This window comes from Cryptomeria japonica, unplaced genomic scaffold (genome assembly GCF_030272615.1).
Source record: "Cryptomeria japonica unplaced genomic scaffold, Sugi_1.0 HiC_scaffold_163, whole genome shotgun sequence".
NCBI classification, from domain to species: domain Eukaryota; kingdom Viridiplantae; phylum Streptophyta; class Pinopsida; order Cupressales; family Cupressaceae; genus Cryptomeria; species Cryptomeria japonica.
This window is the reverse complement of record NW_026728985.1, coordinates 64,483-82,500: the sequence shown is the minus strand read 5'-3', so window position 1 is coordinate 82,500 and position 18,018 is coordinate 64,483. Positions and strand designations below refer to the sequence as shown.

General features: G+C 59.4%; 1 non-coding gene across 1 annotated transcript; it reads left to right on the top strand.

Moving 5' to 3' along the window:
- The first annotated feature begins 12,643 nt into the window (after positions 1–12,643).
- LOC131867096 (5S ribosomal RNA) lies at positions 12,644–12,762 on the top strand. Its single transcript, XR_009365690.1, has one exon. It is a non-coding gene; the product is annotated as a 5S ribosomal RNA (ribosomal RNA).
- Positions 12,763–18,018: the final 5,256 nt, after the last annotated feature.

The window sequence follows — 18,018 nt, the reverse complement described above, 5'->3', positions numbered from 1 at the left end:
GCAACCTTCAGTGCAAACGTAGCACTCTTTTGTGCAACCGCCCAAACAACGCCCCCTCTACCCTCTGTCGAAACACTCGGCATTGCTGCTCCCTAAGGTGAGCTTCTCCTCATAGGCAATTCCGCTCTTATCCGGTCACGTTTGTGTGCCCGAATTTCGCAAGGCAACCTCCATGGGACATGGAAAAGACTCGAGAAGAGAGCTCGCTCACGGGAGAGAGAAGCCAAGGAGACCACGAGAGTGCTGAGAGTGGGACAGCGCTGAATAGGCGGGAGAAGCCTGCGCGTATAAACGGAGATATATATCCAATTGCAACGAAGGAACGTGCCAAAGATCGAGAACAATGGCAGAAATGCTAGTAACGTGCACTTCGGGACCAACGCATCACCGGAAGACAACCGCCAAACATCGAAAGAGTCGCGATGCTCCGCAACCTACGTGCAAAGCGGTCGCACACCGGGTAAGGGAGTGAGAGCCCCAAACATAGCTGGGCGAGGCGCTCACTCCGCTCTTTAATATCTCGTTAATACCGCCAAGGAAATGGCACAAGCACACACACACAAGCATCCTCGGAAGAGGACAGTTCGAGTGACAGGTCAAATCCAAGAGTTCCGAAGACTACCTCCAGGAACAATCGGGAACAAGACCGATTACAAGTCGTCGAGTCTGTTACTGGGCGAACACGAGATGCGCACAGGAAATCGATCAGCCCTCACAATGGCCCAAGGCCAGAGATCGGACTGCTACGATTTACCCCAACAATCATCGTGCCACTCTTCGCAGAGAGGTGATAGACGCCAACGAGCCCGCGCATAGCAATCGAGGTGTAAAAAGGGCGTTGAAGGCAGGAAGCCTGGACGAAAGAGGCTACGAGGTCACCTCGAAGCGGTCTAAGAATCGGGCGCACTTGGGGCGACTACCAGTGCCAACCCCTTATCCCGCGGTGCGTCCGACACACAGAAATTTCCAAGGCGGCCAAGGAGCCTCCCCGCATAGCAATCGGGGTGTGAGGTTACGGATGCAGCATTGATAGCAATCGAGGTGTGAGGCGAAGGATGCAGAAGTGAGAGCCGAGGGATGTAGCAGAGATAGCAATCGGGGTGTGTGATGCAGAAGAGATAGCAATCGAGGTGTGCGGTGGGAAGGGCCCAGCAGCCAGAATGCATGAAGCGACGGATGAAGCAGTGATGACAACCGGGCTGTGAGGAGAGGAGGGATGCAGCCAAGAAAGCAATCAGGGCTCGAGGCAAGGGATGCATCAAGGATAGCAATCATGTTGTGAGGCGAGATTCCAAAGGCTAAACGTGAGAGGCTGCAGGGTCGACTCAGAGAGGTCTATGCATGTGAGAGGCTGAAAGCAAGGTCGACTCGGAGCGGTCTATGCATCGGGCGCGCTTGGGGCGACTACCAGTGCCAACCCCTTATCCCGCGACGCGTCCGACAAAGAGAACGTTCCAAGGCGGCAGAGGAGGTTACCAGCCGAAGGATGCAGTAGCAATAACAGGTATAGTTCCGCGGCGGCCGAGAAGACTCACCGCATAGGAATCGGGATGCGAGGCGACGGATGCGGCGGGAAGGCCCCGACGGCTAAACGGAAGAGGCTGCAGGGCCGCCTCGGAATGGTCCAAGCATCGGATGCGATTGGGACGACTACCAGTGCCAACCCCTTATCCCGCGATGCGTCCGATACACAGATAGTTCCAAGGCGGCCGAGGAGCCTCACCGCATATCAATCGGGGTGCGAGGCGAGGGATGGGGCGGGAAGGCCCCAACGGCTAGACGGAAGAGGCTTCAGGGCCACCTCGGAATGGTCCAAGCATCGGACGCGCTTGGGGCGACTGCCAGTGCCAACCCCTTATCCCGCGATGCGTCCGATACACAGATGGTTCCAAGGCGGCCGAGGAGCCTCACCGCATAGCAATCGGGGGTGCGAGGCGAGGGATGGGGCGGGAAGGCCCCAACGGCTAGACGGAAGAGGCTTCAGGGCCGCCTAGGAATGGTCCAAGCATCGGACACGCTTGGGGCGACTACCAGTGACAGCCCCCTATCCCGCGATGCGTCCGATACGAAGATGGTTCCAAGGCGGCCGAGGAGCCTCACCGCATAGCAATCGGGGTGCGAGGTGGGGGATGCGGCGAGATGGCCCCAACGGCTAGACGGAAGAGGCCACAGGGCCGCGTCGGAATAGTCCAAGCATCGGACGCGCTTGGGGCGACTACCAGTGACAACCCCTTATCCTGCGATGCGTCCGATACGAAGATAGTTCCAAGGCGGCCGAGGAGCCTCACCGCATAGCAATCGGGGTGCGAGGTGGGGGATGCGGCGAGATGGCCCCAACGGCTAGACGGAAGAGGCTGCAGGGCCGCCTCGGAATAGTCCAAGCATCGGACGCGCTTGGGGCCACTACCAGTGACAACCCCTTATCCCGCGATGCGTCCGATACGAAGATAGTTCCAAGGCGGCCGAAGAGCCTCACCGCATAGCAATCGGGGTGCGAGGTGGGGGATGCGGCGAGATGGCCCCAACGGCTAGACGGAAGAGGCCACAGGGCCGCCTCGGAATAGTCCAAGCATCGGACGCGCTTGGGGCGACTACCAGTGACAACCCCTTATCCCGCGATGCGTCCGATACGAAGATAGTTCCCAGGCGGCCGAGGAGCCTCACCGCATAGCAATCGGGGTGCGAGGCGAGGGATGCGGCGAGATGGCCCCAAAGGCTAGACGGAAGAGGCTGCAGGGCTGCCTCGGAATAGTCCAAGCATCGGACGCGCTTGGGGCGACTACCACTGCCAACCCCTTATCCCGCGATGCGTCCGATACACAGATAGTTCCGAGGCGGCCGAGGAGGTGGGGGATGCAGCGAGATGGCCCCAACGGCTAGACGGAAGAGGCTGCAGGGCCGCCTCGGAATAGTCCAAGCATCGGACGCGCTTGGGGCGACTACCAGTGACAACCCCTTATCCCGCGATGCGTCCGATACACAGATAGTTCCGAGGCGGCCAAGGAGCCTCACCGCATAGCAATCGTGGTGCGAGGTGGGGGATGCGGCGAGATGGCCCCAACGGCTAGACGGAAGAGGCTGCAGGGCCGCCTCGGAATGGTCCAAGCATCGGATGCGCTTGGGGCGACTACCACTGCCAACCCCTTATCCCGCGATGCGTCCGATACACAGATAGTTCCAAGGCGGCCGAGGAGCCTCACAGCATAGCAATCGGGGTGCGAGGCGAGGGATGCGGCGAGAAAGCCCCAACGGCTAGAGGGAAGAGGCTTCAGGTCCGCCTCGGAATGGTCCAAGCATCGGACGCGCTTGGGGCGACTACCAGTGACAACCCCTTATCCCGCGACGCGTCCGATACACAGATAGTTCCAAGGCGGCCGAGGAGCCTCACCGCATAGCAATCGGGGTGCGAGGCGAGGGATGCGGCGAGAAGGACCCAACGGCTACACGGAAGAGGCTTCGGGGCCGCCTCGGAATGGTCCAAGCATCGGACGCGCTTGGGGCGACTACCAGTGACAACCCCTTATCCCGCGACGCGTCCGATACACAGATAGTTCCAAGGCGGCCGAGGAGCCTCACCGCATAGCAATCGGGGTGCGAGGCGAGGGATGCGGCGAGAAGGACCCAACGGCTACACGGAAGAGGCTTCGGGGCCGCCTCGGAATGGTCCAAGCATCGGACGCGCTTGGGGCGACTACCAGTGACAACCCCTTATCCCGCGACGCGTCCGATACACAGATAGTTCCAAGGCGGCCGAGGAGCCTCACCGCATAGCAATCGGGGTGCGAGGCGAGGGATGCGGCGAGAAGGACCCAACGGCTAGACGGAAGAGGCTTCGGGTCCGCCTCGGAATGGTCCAAGCATCGGACGCGCTTGGGGCGACTACCAGTGACAACCCCTTATCCCGCGACGCGTCCGATACACAGATAGTTCCAAGGCGGCCGAGGAGCCTCACCGCATAGCAATCGGGGTGCGAGGCGAGGGATGCGGCGAGAAGGACCCAACGGCTAGACGGAAGAGGCTTCGGGTCCGCCTCGGAATGGTCCAAGCATCGGACGCGCTTGGGGCGACTACCAGTGACAACCCCTTATCCCGCGACGCGTCCGATACACAGATAGTTCCAAGGCGGCCGAGGAGCCTCACCGCATAGCAATCGGGGTGCGAGGCGAGGGATGCGGCGAGAAGGACCCAACGGCTAGACGGAAGAGGCTTCGGGTCCGCCTCGGAATGGTCCAAGCATCGGACGCGCTTGGGGCGACTACCAGTGACAACCCCTTATCCCGCGACGCGTCCGATACACAGATAGTTCCGAGGCGGCCGAGGAGCCTCACCGCATAGCAATCGGGGTGCGAGGCGAAGGATGCGGCGAGAAGGACCCAACGGCTAGACGGAAGAGGCTTCGGGTCCGCCTCGGAATGGTCCAAGCATCGGACGCGCTTGGGGCGACTACCAGTGACAACCCCTTATCCCGCGACGCGTCCGATACACAGATAGTTCCAAGGCGGCCGAGGAGCCTCACCGCATAGCAATCGGGGTGCGAGGCGAGGGATGCGGCGAGAAGGACCCAACGGCTAGACGGAAGAGGCTTCAGGGCCGCCTCGGAATGGTCCAAGCATCGAACGCGCTTGGGGCGACTACCAGTGACAACCCCTTATCCCGCGACGCGTCCGATACACAGATAGTTCCGAGGCGGCCGAGGAGCCTCACCGCATAGCAATCGGGGTGCGAGGCGAGGGATGCGGCGAGAAGGACCCAACGGCTAGACGGAAGAGGCTTCAGGGCCGCCTCGGAATGGTCCAAGCATCGGACGCGCTTGGGGCGACTACCAGTGACAACCCCTTATCCCGCGACGCGTCCGATACACAGATAGTTCCGAGGCGGCCGAGGAGCCTCACCGCATAGCAATCGGGGTGCGAGGCGAGGGATGCGGCGAGAAGGACCCAACGGCTAGACGGAAGAGGCTTCAGGGCCGCCTCGGAATGGTCCAAGCATCGGACGCGCTTGGGGCGACTACCAATGACAACCCCTTATCCCGCGACGCGTCCGATACACAGATAGTTCCGAGGCGGCCGAGGAGCCTCACCGCATAGCAATCGGGGTGCGAGGCGAGGGATGCGGCGAGAAGGACCCAACGGCTAGACGGAAGAGGCTTCAGGGCCGCCTCGGAATGGTCCAAGCATCGGACGCGCTTGGGGCGACTACCAGTGACAACCCCTTATCCCGCGACGCGTCCGATACACAGATAGTTCCGAGGCGGCCGAGGAGCCTCACCGCATAGCAATCGGGGTGCGAGGCGAGGGATGCGGCGAGAAGGACCCAACGGCTAGACGGAAGAGGCTTCAGGGCCGCCTCGGAATGGTCCAAGCATCGGACGCGCTTGGGGCGACTACCGTTGCCAACCCCTTATCCCGCGATGCGTCTGATACACAGATAGTTCCGAGGCGGCCGAGGAGCCTCACCGCATAGCAATCGGGTTGCGAGGCAGATTATTGGGAAGGGAACCCCCTGGGATGCGGCTCAAGCAGTGCCCAAAGGGACTGGAATGCGGAATCACATCGAGAGACCCAAATGCTATACGAGGGCTCAAATCGAATTATCGATTTGGCCACGACATGGACGCATCGGAACGACTACCTTTGCCGAACCACTCGCAATTGCATCCATACCGAAACCAATAGACATTTCCGTTAGAGCCCTCGCATAGCATTCGGGAATCTCGCATGCCCCTCTAAATCGACCAATGCTGGCGCTCAATGAAAATCCGAGCGCTACCACCGTTCGAGCGCCAGCATTGGTCGAGTTAGAGGGGCACGGGGGAGAATGCTCCAGTCAACACCTCCCCTATATAAGTTATTTGTCCGATTCTCGCACAACCGTAGTCTGCCTCGTCGAATCAAACAACGGTCCCAGATTCCGACTTCCGTTCCGTAGAGACCCAAAAGCTAGATGGAGGCTCGCAAGAAAGAGAGTCGGCGCATAGCAATCGGGTTTCTCGAACGTTTAGGGACCGAGCTCACTTGCGGATAGGGCAAAATCCGCCAAGCAACCCAAAAGCTAGACGGGGGCTCGAATCGAATCGCCTAGGCGGCCACAACAACGACGTGTTGGATCGACTACCAGTGCCAAACCATTCAGCAAGACTAGTCTGTGTCGAGGCCGGATAGAGATTCTCAGAGAGCGCCCGCATAGCATTTAGGAGACCTGCCGCGTCCCTCACACTCGACAAATGGTGGTGCACGTTTATAAATCCGAGCGATCCCAACCCTTTCAAGCACCAACATCGGTCGAGATAGAGGGGCACGGAGGGGGCTGCGTGAGACAACACAGTCCCCTATATAAGTTATTTGTCCGATTCTCACACATCCGAAGAATGGTCATCAAATCGGACAACAGCCCAAACTTCCGACTTCCGTCCCAGAAAGCCCAAGAGCTATCTAAAACGTTCATGGCCGGAACTCGATCGCGGCTATACCAGTCCGCCAAGCAACCCAAAAGCTAGACTGGAGCTCTAGTCGAATCACCTCTGTGGCCATTGCAAGGACGTGTTGGAGCGACTACCATTGCCGAACCATTCCGCAGGTCGAGTCCATACCAAGGCCGCATAGAGATTCACGATGAGCTCCTGCATAGCAATCAGGAGACTTGCCGTGTCCATCACAATCGATAAATCCTGGTGCAAGATTTTTGCATCCAAGCGCTCCAACCAGTCGAGCACCAGCATCAATCGACATAAACGGGCACGGGGGGAGGATGCTCGAGAACACTACCTCCCCTATATAAGTTATTTGTCCGATTCTCAAGCAGCCGAAGTCTGGTCATCGAATCGGGTCAAAGACCACAACTTCCGACTTTACCCACAATGCAAGTCATCGAATCGAACATCGGCCCCCGAGTCGGACTCCATGCGTATGTCAGGTCATCGGACCCAAATTCCGCCTTCCTGCGCATGGCGGGCCATCAATATCAACTCGGTCATCGGACCCAAACTCCGCCTTTTTGCGTATGGCACGCCTTCAAATCGGTCATCGGACCCAAATTCCGCCTTCCTGTGCATGGCGGGCCATCAACATCAACTCGGTCATCGGACCCAAATTCCGCCTTTCTGCGCATGGCACGCCATCAACTCGGTCATCGGACCCAAATTCCGCCTTCCTGCGCATGGCAGGTCATCGGACACAAATTCAGACCTCGCCAATATGCCTACGTATCGAATCGGTCATCGGACCCAACTTCCGACTTCATCCATACTGTAGGGTCTTTGAGGTTGGCGCGGTGCGCTCAACCCAGGGAGTCGACCCATCGAAGCATACACCTCCCCTATATAAGCTATTTGTCCGATTCCCACACCTGTGTAGTTTGCACCTCTGACCAGGACATCGACCCCAACTTCCGAACTCGACTGCAACGACGGCACCAGCGCCTTGGTGCGCACCTTGCGACGCACAGTCCCAACATTCGCCTTCCTGCACATGGCAGGTCATCGGACCCAAATTCCGACCTCGCGAGTATGCCTACATATCGAATCGGTCATCGGACCCAACTTCCGACTTCATCCATACCGTAGGGTCTTTGAGGTTGGCGCGGTGCGCTCAACCCGGGGAGTCGACCCAACGAAGCATACACCTCCCCTATATAAGCTATTTGTCCGATTCCCACACCTGTGTAGTTTGCACCTCCGATCAAGACATCGACCCCAACTTCCGAACTCGCCTCCAACGACCGAACCAGCGCCTTGGTGCGCACCTTGCAACGCACAGTGCCAACATTCGCCTTCCTGCACGTGGCAGGTCATCGGACCCAAATTCCGACCTCGCGAGTATGCCTACATATCGAATCGGTCATCGGACCCAACTTCCGACTTCATCCATACCGTAGGGTCTTTGAGGTTGGCGCGGTGCGCTCAACCCGGGGAGTCGACCCAACGAAGCATACACCTCCCCTATATAAGCTATTTGTCCGATTCCCACACCTGTGTAGCTTGCACCTCCGATCAGGACATCGACCCCAACTTCCGAACTCGACTAAAAAGACCGCACCAGCGCCTTGGTGTGCACCTTGCAACGCACAGTGTCAACATTCGCCTTCCTGCACATGGCAGGTCATCGGACCCAAATTCCGACCTCATGAGCATACCTACTAATCGAATCGGTCATCGGACCCAACTTCCGACTTCATCCATACCGTAGGGTCTTTGAGGTTGGCGCGGTGCGCTCAACCTGGGGAGTCGACCCATCGAAGCATACACCTCCCCTATATAAGCTATTTGTCCGATTCCGACACCTGTGTAGTTTGCACCTCCGCTCAGGACATCGACCCCAACTTCCGAACTCGCCTGCAACGACCGAACCAGCGCCTTGGTGCGCACCAAAAGTGCGCACTTTTGGAGGGCACTTTTGTGCGCTCCAAAGGTGCGCACTTTTGGAGGGCACTTTTCTGCGCTCCAAAGGTGCGCACTTTTGGAGGGCACTTTTTGGAGGGCACTTTTCTGCGCTCCAAAGGTGCGCACTTTTGGAGGGCACTTTTTGGAGGGCACTTTTCTGCGCTCCAAAGGTGCGCACTTTTGGAGGGCACTTTTTGGAGGGCACTTTTCTGCGCTCCAAAGGTGCGCACTTTTGGAGGGCACTTTTTGGAGGGCACTTTTCTGCGCTCCAAAGGTGCGCACTTTTGGAGGGCACTTTTTGGAGGGCACTTTTCTGCGCTCCAAAGGTGCGCACTTTTGGAGGGCACTTTTTGGAGGGCACTTTTCTGCGCTCCAAAGGTGCGCACTTTTGGAGGGCACTTTTTGGAGGGCACTTTTCTGCGCTCCAAAGGTGCGCACTTTTGGAGGGCACTTTTTGGAGGGCACTTTTCTGCGCTCCAAAGGTGCGCACTTTTGGAGGGCACTTTTGTGCACTCCAAAGGTGCGCACTTTTGGAGGGCACTTTTCCTGTGCTCCAAAGGTGCACACCTAGGTGAGCACCTTCGACCACACCTTGTAGCACACCAAACTCTGACTTTCGACTTCATCCGCAATGCAGGGTCTTTGAGGTTGGCGCAATGCGCACAACCAGGGGAGTCGACCCATCAAACCCAACACCTCCCCTATATAAGCTATTTGTCTGATTCTCATACATGCGTAGCCTGCAGGAGCAATTAGGACATCGACCCCAACTTTCGGCTTCTAAACGAAAACAAGGTCTTTGAGGTTGGTGTAATGCGAACAACTAGGGGAGTCAACCCATCAAACCCAACACCTCCCCTATATAAGCTATTTGTCTGATTCTCATACATGTGTAGTCTACAGGAGCAATTAGGACATCGACCCCAACTTTTGACTTCTTAACGAAAACAAGGTCTTTGAGGTTGACGTAATGCGCACAACCAGGGGAGTCGACCCATCAAACCCAACACCTCCCCTATATAAGCTATTTGTCCGATTCTCATACATGTGTAGCCTGCAGGAGCCATTAGGACATTGACCCCAACTTTTGACTTCTTAACGAAAACAAGGTCTTTGAGGTTGGCGTAATGCGCACAACCAAGGGAGTTGACCCATCAAACCCAACACCTCCCCTATATAAGCTATTTGTCTGATTCTCATACATGTGTAGCCTGCAACAACGATTAGGACATCCACCCCAACTTCTGAATTCGTCTGCGTTGACCGCACCAAAGGTGCACGCCTTGGTGCTCACCAAAATCCGACTTCCGACTTCTTCTGCTATGCGGGGTCTTTGAGGTTGGCGCAGTGCGCACAACCAGGGGAGTCAACCCACCGAATGCAACACCTCCCCTATATAAGCTATTTGTCTGATTCTCATACATGCGTAGACTGCAGCAATGATTAGGACATCCACCCCAACTTTTGACTTCTTAAACAAGACAGGGTCTTTGAAGTTGGTGCAGTGCACACAACCAGGGGAGTCGACCCATCAAACGCAACACCTCCCCTATATAAAGCTATTTGTCCGATTCTCATACGTGTAGTCTGCAGCAGCGATTAGGACATCGACCCCAACTTCCGAATTCGTTTGCATTGACCGCACCAAAGGTGCACGCCTTGGTGTGCACCCTGGAGTGCACTTTGGTGCTCACCTCGGTGCACACTTTGGTGTGCACCTCGGTGTGCACCAAAGGTGCGCACCTTGGAGCGCACCAAAGGTGTACACTTTGGAGCGCACCACATAGGGTCTTTGAGAGGTTGGCGCAGTGCGCACACCAAGGTGGGTGTTGAGGTGCGTGCCGAGGTGGGTGGGTGCTAGGGTGCGCTCCATGGTGGGTGCCAGGGTGGGTGCGTGCTAGGGTGGATTCCAAAGAGGGTCATAGGGTGGGTGCCAAGGTGGGTTGGTGATATAGTGGGTTCAAAGGTGGGTACTAGGGTGGGTTCCAAGGTGGGTCACAAGTTGGGTGCCAGGATGCGTGGGTGTTAGGTTGGGTGCCAAGGTGGGCTCCTGCGTGGGTGGGTGCTAGGGTGGGTTTCAAGGTGGACGCGAGGGCGGGTGCCAAGGTGGGTAACAAGTTGGGTGTTAGGATGGGTGAGTGCTAGAGTGGGTGCCAAGGTGGGTGGGTGCTAAGGTGGATGCCAAGGTGGTTCACAGGGTGGGTGGGTTCTAGGGTGAGTTCCAAGGTGGGTCACAGGTTCAGTGCTAGGGTGGGTGTCAAGGCGGGTGTCGAGGTGCCTGGGTGCTAGGGTGTGGATGCCAATGTGGGTCATAGGGTGGGTACTAGGGTGGGCTGCAATGTGGGTGCCAAGGTGGGTAACATGCTCGGTGGGTTCTAAATTGGGTGCCAGGGTGGGTGTGCACCCACCTTGCCCGAGGTGGGTGCCAAGGTGCCAGTGTGGGTGGGTGCTAAGGTGGATGCCAAGGTGGGTGAGAAGGTGGGTGATAGGTTGAGTGGTAGGATGGGTGGGTGCCAAGATGGGTCACAGGGTGGGTGCAAGGGTGGGTAGGTGCTAGGGTTGGTGTCAGGGTGGGTGGGTGCTAGGTTGGGTTCCAAGGTGGGTGCGAGGGTGAGTGTCAAGGTGGGTCACAGGTTAGGTGCTAGGATGGGTGAGTGCTAGGGTGCAAAGGTGCCAGGGTGGGTGCTAGGATGGGTCGATGCTAGGGTGAGTGGCAAGGTGGGTCCACAAGTGTCAAGGTGGGTGCCGAGGTGGGTGCCAAGTCGGCGACTGCTATGGTGGATGCCAAGGTGGGTCACGGGGTGGGTGCCAAGTTGCTAGGTTGGGTTCCAAGGTGGGTGCCAACGTGGGTGCTAGGGTGCGTGGGTTAAAGGGTGTGTCACAACGTGGGTGCCAGGATGGGTGCGCACCCACACTGGCCAAGACGGGTGCGGGTGCAAGGTTGGGTTCCAAGCCCGGTCACAGGCTGGGTGCTAGGATGGGTGGGTGCCAAGGTGGGCACCAGGGTGGGTGCACCCACCCTGGCCAAGGTGGGTCACGGGGTGGGTCCTAGGGTGGGTAACGGGGTGGGTACTAAGGTGCGTGCCAAGGTGGGTCATAGGGTGGGTGCCAAGGTGGGCACCAGGGTGGGTGTGCACCAACCCTAGCCAGGGTAGGTCACGGGGTGGTTGTCGGGGTGGGCGTCAAGGAGCCAAGGTGGGTGGCAAGTAGCCAAGTTGCGTGCCAAGGTGGGTGTCGGGGTGGGTGCCAAGGATCCAAGGTGGGTGCCAAGGAACCAAGGTGGGTGTCTGGGTGGGTGCCGAGGTGGGAGCCAGGGTGGGTCCCAAGGTGAGTGCAAAGGTGGGTGCCAGGGTCAAGGTGAGTGCCAATGTGGGTTCCAAGGTGCCAGGGTCAGGGTGAGTGCCAATGTGGGTTCAAAGGTGCTAAGTTGGGTGCGAGGTTGGGTGCGAGGGTGGGTGGGTGCCAAGGTGTGCTAGGTGGAAGCCCGGGTGGGTCGGCATCCCATGGGTGTCGAGTTGGGTGCCTGATGGGTGCTTCTTGTCAAGTTTTAGTCGTCGGGACTCATTTCGAGCCTTAGAGGTCGTTTCTTGTCCGGTTGCCCTGTCTTCGACCTGGGAACCCAATTTTGGTCCTCGGGTCCCATTTTTTTTTGTCTCGCATCCCACTTTTGGCCTGTGGCCTTTTCGGGGTCGATTCTCGTTTTGGGCATCAGAGCATGTTTCTTCTCCTAAAACCCAATATTTGTTTATTAAGTCTCGGAACACATTTTTGTTCTCGTGGACCCATCATGGGTCTTGGAACGCATTTGTGGTCCTTGGGTCCCATTTTGCATCCCGAAACTTGTGTTTTGGTGCTTGATCCCTATTTTGGGTGCCCACCTTGCACCAAGTGCGCACCCGGGGCAAACCGAGCGCCTTGGTGCACCGGGGCAAGATCGAGCGTGCACCCGAGGCGCCCCGAACATGCACCAAGGTGCACTCGGCCCACATGTGAGCGCAGGTCGTTGCGCCCGAGGTGGTGTGTGGGCACCGCGTTGCAGACGGGACACTGCACGCACACGACGCCCCCTCCAGGTGCACGCACGTAGGCCGGGCCGGGTGCACACCCGACGCCCTAGCAAGGTGCGCGCACCCGGGCAGGGCTCACACTTGGCGAACGGGGCGCACTTCGCGAGGGAGGGTGTGCACCTCGACGGGGGTGGGTGGCCGGGGTGGATTCGCACGTGGGTCGCGGTTTGCTAAGTACACACTGCGACAAGCTCATAACGGGTGCGATCATACCAGCATTAGTGCACCGGATCCCATCAGAACTCCGCAGTTAAGCGCGCTTGGGCCGGAGTAGTACTGGGATGGGTGACCTCCCGGGAAGTCCCGGTGTTGCACCCTTTTTTAGTTTTTCGCCGGGCGTCGCAATGCTATTTGAATAAACCTTTTGCCCGTTTGCGTTCTCGTCGGGGCCGGGCCGGGCCGGGGTGCGCTGCCCGCAATACCGCGCGCGCGGGGGCGACACCGAGCGCGCACCCGAGGCACCCCGAGCACACAGGCCACGGTGCAACCCGGGCGTTGTGCGCGCACCCCGGTGCGCCCGAGGTGCTGCGCGCGCACCCAGGTGAAATCGGTGTGCACCTCGGCCAGTGCGCGCTCGGTCGAGTCGCGCACGTTGGCCAAGGTGCACGGTGATGTTTCTTACTCTAAGGTTCCGCACCAGACGCCCGGGACAGGTGAGCGAAGCTGGGCGGGGCCGGGTGCGCGGCCGGGGCAGGTGCACGCAGCTGGAGAGAGCTTTGGAGCACACTTCGGAGCGCACCAATGATGCGCTCCATTCAAAAGTTTCCTGAAAAGGCAAAAAAAGTTGAGATTATAGAATTTCCCACTTGAGAGATTGTAAAAAAAAAAAATTTAAAATGAAGGAAACGCGGGTGCCAAGGTGTGCGCAGCCCAGCCAAGGTGTGCGCACCAAGGCGCCCACCCTGGCGAAGGTGCACGCAAGGTGCGCACCCGAGGCAAACCGGACAATTAACCCAACTTTCGACTTCGCGCGCACCTTGGAGCGCACTTCGGAGCGCTCCTTGGTGCGCACCAATCTTGGGCACCTCGGAGTGCACCATGGCGCCCACCAAGGTGCGCACCCGGGGCAAACCGAGCTCCGACTTCGTGCGCACCTTGGAGCGCACGAAAGGTGCGCACCATGGCGCCCACCAAGGTGCGCAGCCCAGCCAAGGCGTGCGCATCAAGGTGCGCACCCTGGCGAAGGTGCGCACCCGGGGCAAACCGAGCTCCGACTTCGTGCGCACCTTGGAGCGCACAAAAGGTGCGCAACCCAGCCAAGGTGTGCGCACCCCGGTCAAACCGAGCTCCGAATCGTGCGCACCAGAGGTGCACGCCATCGTGCGCACCTTGGAGCACACTTCGGAGCCCTCCTTGGTGCGCGCCGATGTTGCGCACCTCGGAGCGCACCCGGGGAAAACAATGCAATTAACCCGACTTTCGACTTCGTGGGCACCTCGGAGCGCTCTCGGGTTCGCACCTCGGAGCACACCGAGGTGCGCACCTTTGATGCGCTGCCTTCACCAATTTCCAGAAAAGGCAAGAAAACATTGAGAAGGTGTGCGCACCGAGGTGCCCACCCTGGCGAAGGTGCACGCGAGGTGCGCACCCGGGGCAAACCGGGCTCCGACTTCGTGCACGCCGCACCTTGGAGCACACTTCGGAGCGCTCCTTGGTGCGCACCAGGGCGCGCAACCCAGCCGAGGTGCCCACCCCGGCGAAGGTGCACGCGAGGTGCGCACCCGGGGCAAACCGGGCTCCGACTTCGTGCACGCCATGGTGCCCACCGCGGCGAAGGTGCACGCGAGGTGCGCACCCGGGGCAAACCGGGCTCCGACTTCGTGCACGCCGCACCTTGGAGCACACTTCGGAGCGCTCCTTGGTGCGCACCATGGTGCCCACCAGGGCGCGCAACCCCGCCGAAGGTGCACGCGAGGTGCGCACCCGGGGCAAACCGGGCTCCGACTTCGTGCACGCCGCACCTTGGAGCACACTTCGGAGCGCTCCTTGGTGCGCACCATGGTGCCCACCAGGGCGCGCAACCCCGCCGAAGGTGCACGCGAGGTGCGCACCCGGGGCAAACCGGGCTCCGACTTCGTGCACGCCGCACCTTGGAGCACACTTCGGAGCGCTCCTTGGTGCGCACCATGGTGCCCACCAGGCCGCGCAACCCAGCCAAGGTGTGCGCACCAAGGTGCACGCGAGGTGCGCACCCGGGGCAAACCGGGGTCCGACTTCGTGCACGCCGCACCTTGGAGCACACATCGGGGCGCTCCCGGGTTCGCACCGGCGTTGCGCACCGTGGTGGGCACCTCGGAGCACACCAAGGTGGGCAGCGAGGTGCGCACCTTTGATGCGATGCCTTCACTAATTTCCATAAAAGGCAAAAAAAAAACGAGATTTTAAAATTTCCGTTTTGAAAGATAGTGAGAAAAAGGGAATGCTGGTGCCATCTTGAGCCCGCCCTGGTGCGCAGCCCAGCCAAGGTTTGCGCACCAAGGTGCCCACCCTGGCGAAGGTGCGCGCCCGGGCAATTAACCCAACTTCCAACTTCGCGCGCGCCAGGGTGGGAGCGCACCCAACAACCGGGCCTGGGAAGAGCCAATGCGAGAAACCCCACCAAACTCTCTGACAAAAAAAGAGGGGGCGCTCCAGTAACCCCGCTTCGGAGCGCACCCTGGGCAAACCCAGCCAAGGTGCCCACCCCGGCCAAGGTGCAGGCGAGGTGCGCACCCGGGGCAAACCGGGCTCCGACAACGTGCACGCCGCACCTTGGAGCACACTTCGTAGCGCTCCCGGGTGCGCACCTCAGAGCACACCAAGGTGGGCAGCGAGGTGCGCACCTTTGATGCGCTGCCTTCACTAATTTCCAGAAAAGGCAAAAAAAAAAGGAGATTTTAAAATTTCCGTTTTGAAAGATAGTGAAAAAAACGGAACGCGCGTGCCATCTTGAGCCCGCCCTGGTGCGCAGCCCAGGTAAGGTGCCACCCTGGCAAAGGTGCGCACCCGGGCAATTAACCCTACTTCCGACTTCGTGCGCGCCAGGGTGGCAACCGGGCCTCGGAAGAGCCAATGCGAGAAACCCCACCAAACGCTCCGACAAAAAAAGAGGCGGCGCTCCAATAACCCCGCTTCGGAGCGCAGCCGGGGCAAACCAAGCCAAGGTGCCCACCCCGACGAAGGTGCACGCGAGGTGCGCACCCGGGGCAAACCGGGCTCCGACAACGTGCACGCAGCACCTTGGAGCACACTTCGAAGCACTCCCGGGTGCCCACCGGCGTTGCGCACCGTGGTGGGCAGCGAGGTGCGCACCTTTGATGCGCTGCCTTCACTAATTTCCAGAAAAAGGCAAAAAAAAATGAGATTTTAAAATTTCCGTTTTGAAAGATAGTGAAAAAAAAGGAACGCGGGTGCCATCTTGAGCCCGCCCTGGTGCGCAGCCCAGGCAAGGCATGCGCACCAAGGTGCCCACCCGAGGTGCACACCCGGGGCAAACCGGGCTCCGACTTCGTGCAGGCCGCACCTTGGAGCACACTTCGGAGCGCTCCTTGGTGCGCACCATGGTGCCCACCAGGGCGCACCCGAGGCAAACCGGGCTCCGACTTCGTGCACGCCGCACCTTGGAGCACACATCGGAGCGCTCCCAGGTTCGCACCAGCGTTGCGCACCTTTGATGCGCTGCCTTCACTAATTTCCAGAAAAGGCAAAAAAAAACGATATTTTAAAATTTCCGTTCTGAAAGATAGTGAAAAAAACGGAACGCGGGTGCCATCTTGAGCCCTTCCTGATGCGCAGCCCAGGCAAGTTGTGCGCACCAAGGTGCCCACCCTGGCGGAGGTGCGCGCCCGGGGCAAACCGGGCTCCGACTTCGTGCACTGCATGGTGCCCACCAAGGCGCGCAACCCAGCCAAGGTGCCCACCGCAGCGAAGGTGCACGCGAGGTGCGCACCCGAGGTGCACACCCGGGGCAAACCGGGCTCCGACTTCGTGCACGCCGCACCTTGGAGCACACTTCAGAGCGCTCCTTGGTACGCACCAGGGCGCGCAACCCAGCCAAGGTGCTCACCCCGGCGAAGGTGCACGCGAGGTGCGCACCCGGGGCAAACCGGGCTCGGACTTCGTGCACGCCGCACCTTGGAGCACACATCGGAGCGCTCCCGGGTTCGCACCAGCATTGCGCACCTTTGATGCGCTGCCTTCACTAATTTCCAGAAAAGGCAAAAAAAAGAAAAAAATGAGATTTTAAAATTTCCGTTTTGAAAGATAGTGAAAAAAACGGAACGCGGGTGCCATCTTGAGCCCGCCCTGGTGTGCAGCCCAGGCAAGTTGTGCGCACCAAGGCACCCACCCTGGCCAAGGTGGGTCACGGGGTGGGTCCTAGGGTGGGTAACGGGGTGGGTACTAAGGTGCGTGCCAAGGTGGGTCATAGGGTGGGTGCCAAGGTGGGCACCAGGGTGGGTGTGCACCAACCCTAGCCAGGGTAGGTCACGGGGTGGTTGTCGGGGTGGGCGTCAAGGAGCCAAGGTGGGTGGCAAGTAGCCAAGTTGCGTGCCAAGGTGGGTGTCGGGGTGGGTGCCAAGGATCCAAGGTGGGTGCCAAGGAACCAAGGTGGGTGTCTGGGTGGGTGCCGAGGTGGGAGCCAGGGTGGGTCCCAAGGTGAGTGCAAAGGTGGGTGCCAGGGTCAAGGTGAGTGCCAATGTGGGTTCCAAGGTGCCAGGGTCAGGGTGAGTGCCAATGTGGGTTCAAAGGTGCTAAGTTGGGTGCGAGGTTGGGTGCGAGGGTGGGTGGGTGCCAAGGTGTGCTAGGTGGAAGCCCGGGTGGGTCGGCATCCCATGGGTGTCGAGTTGGGTGCCTGATGGGTGCTTCTTGTCAAGTTTTAGTCGTCGGGACTCATTTCGAGCCTTAGAGGTCGTTTCTTGTCCGGTTGCCCTGTCTTCGACCTGGGAACCCAATTTTGGTCCTCGGGTCCCATTTTTTTTTGTCTCGCATCCCACTTTTGGCCTGTGGCCTTTTCGGGGTCGATTCTCGTTTTGGGCATCAGAGCATGTTTCTTCTCCTAAAACCCAATATTTGTTTATTAAGTCTCGGAACACATTTTTGTTCTCGTGGACCCATCATGGGTCTTGGAACGCATTTGTGGTCCTTGGGTCCCATTTTGCATCCCGAAACTTGTGTTTTGGTGCTTGATCCCTATTTTGGGTGCCCACCTTGCACCAAGTGCGCACCCGGGGCAAACCGAGCGCCTTGGTGCACCGGGGCAAGATCGAGCGTGCACCCGAGGCGCCCCGAACATGCACCAAGGTGCACTCGGCCCACATGTGAGCGCAGGTCGTTGCGCCCGAGGTGGTGTGTGGGCACCGCGTTGCAGACGGGACACTGCACGCACACGACGCCCCCTCCAGGTGCACGCACGTAGGCCGGGCCGGGTGCACACCCGACGCCCTAGCAAGGTGCGCGCACCCGGGCAGGGCTCACACTTGGCGAACGGGGCGCACTTCGCGAGGGAGGGTGTGCACCTCGACGGGGGTGGGTGGCCGGGGTGGATTCGCACGTGGGTCGCGGTTTGCTAAGTACACACTGCGACAAGCTCATAAC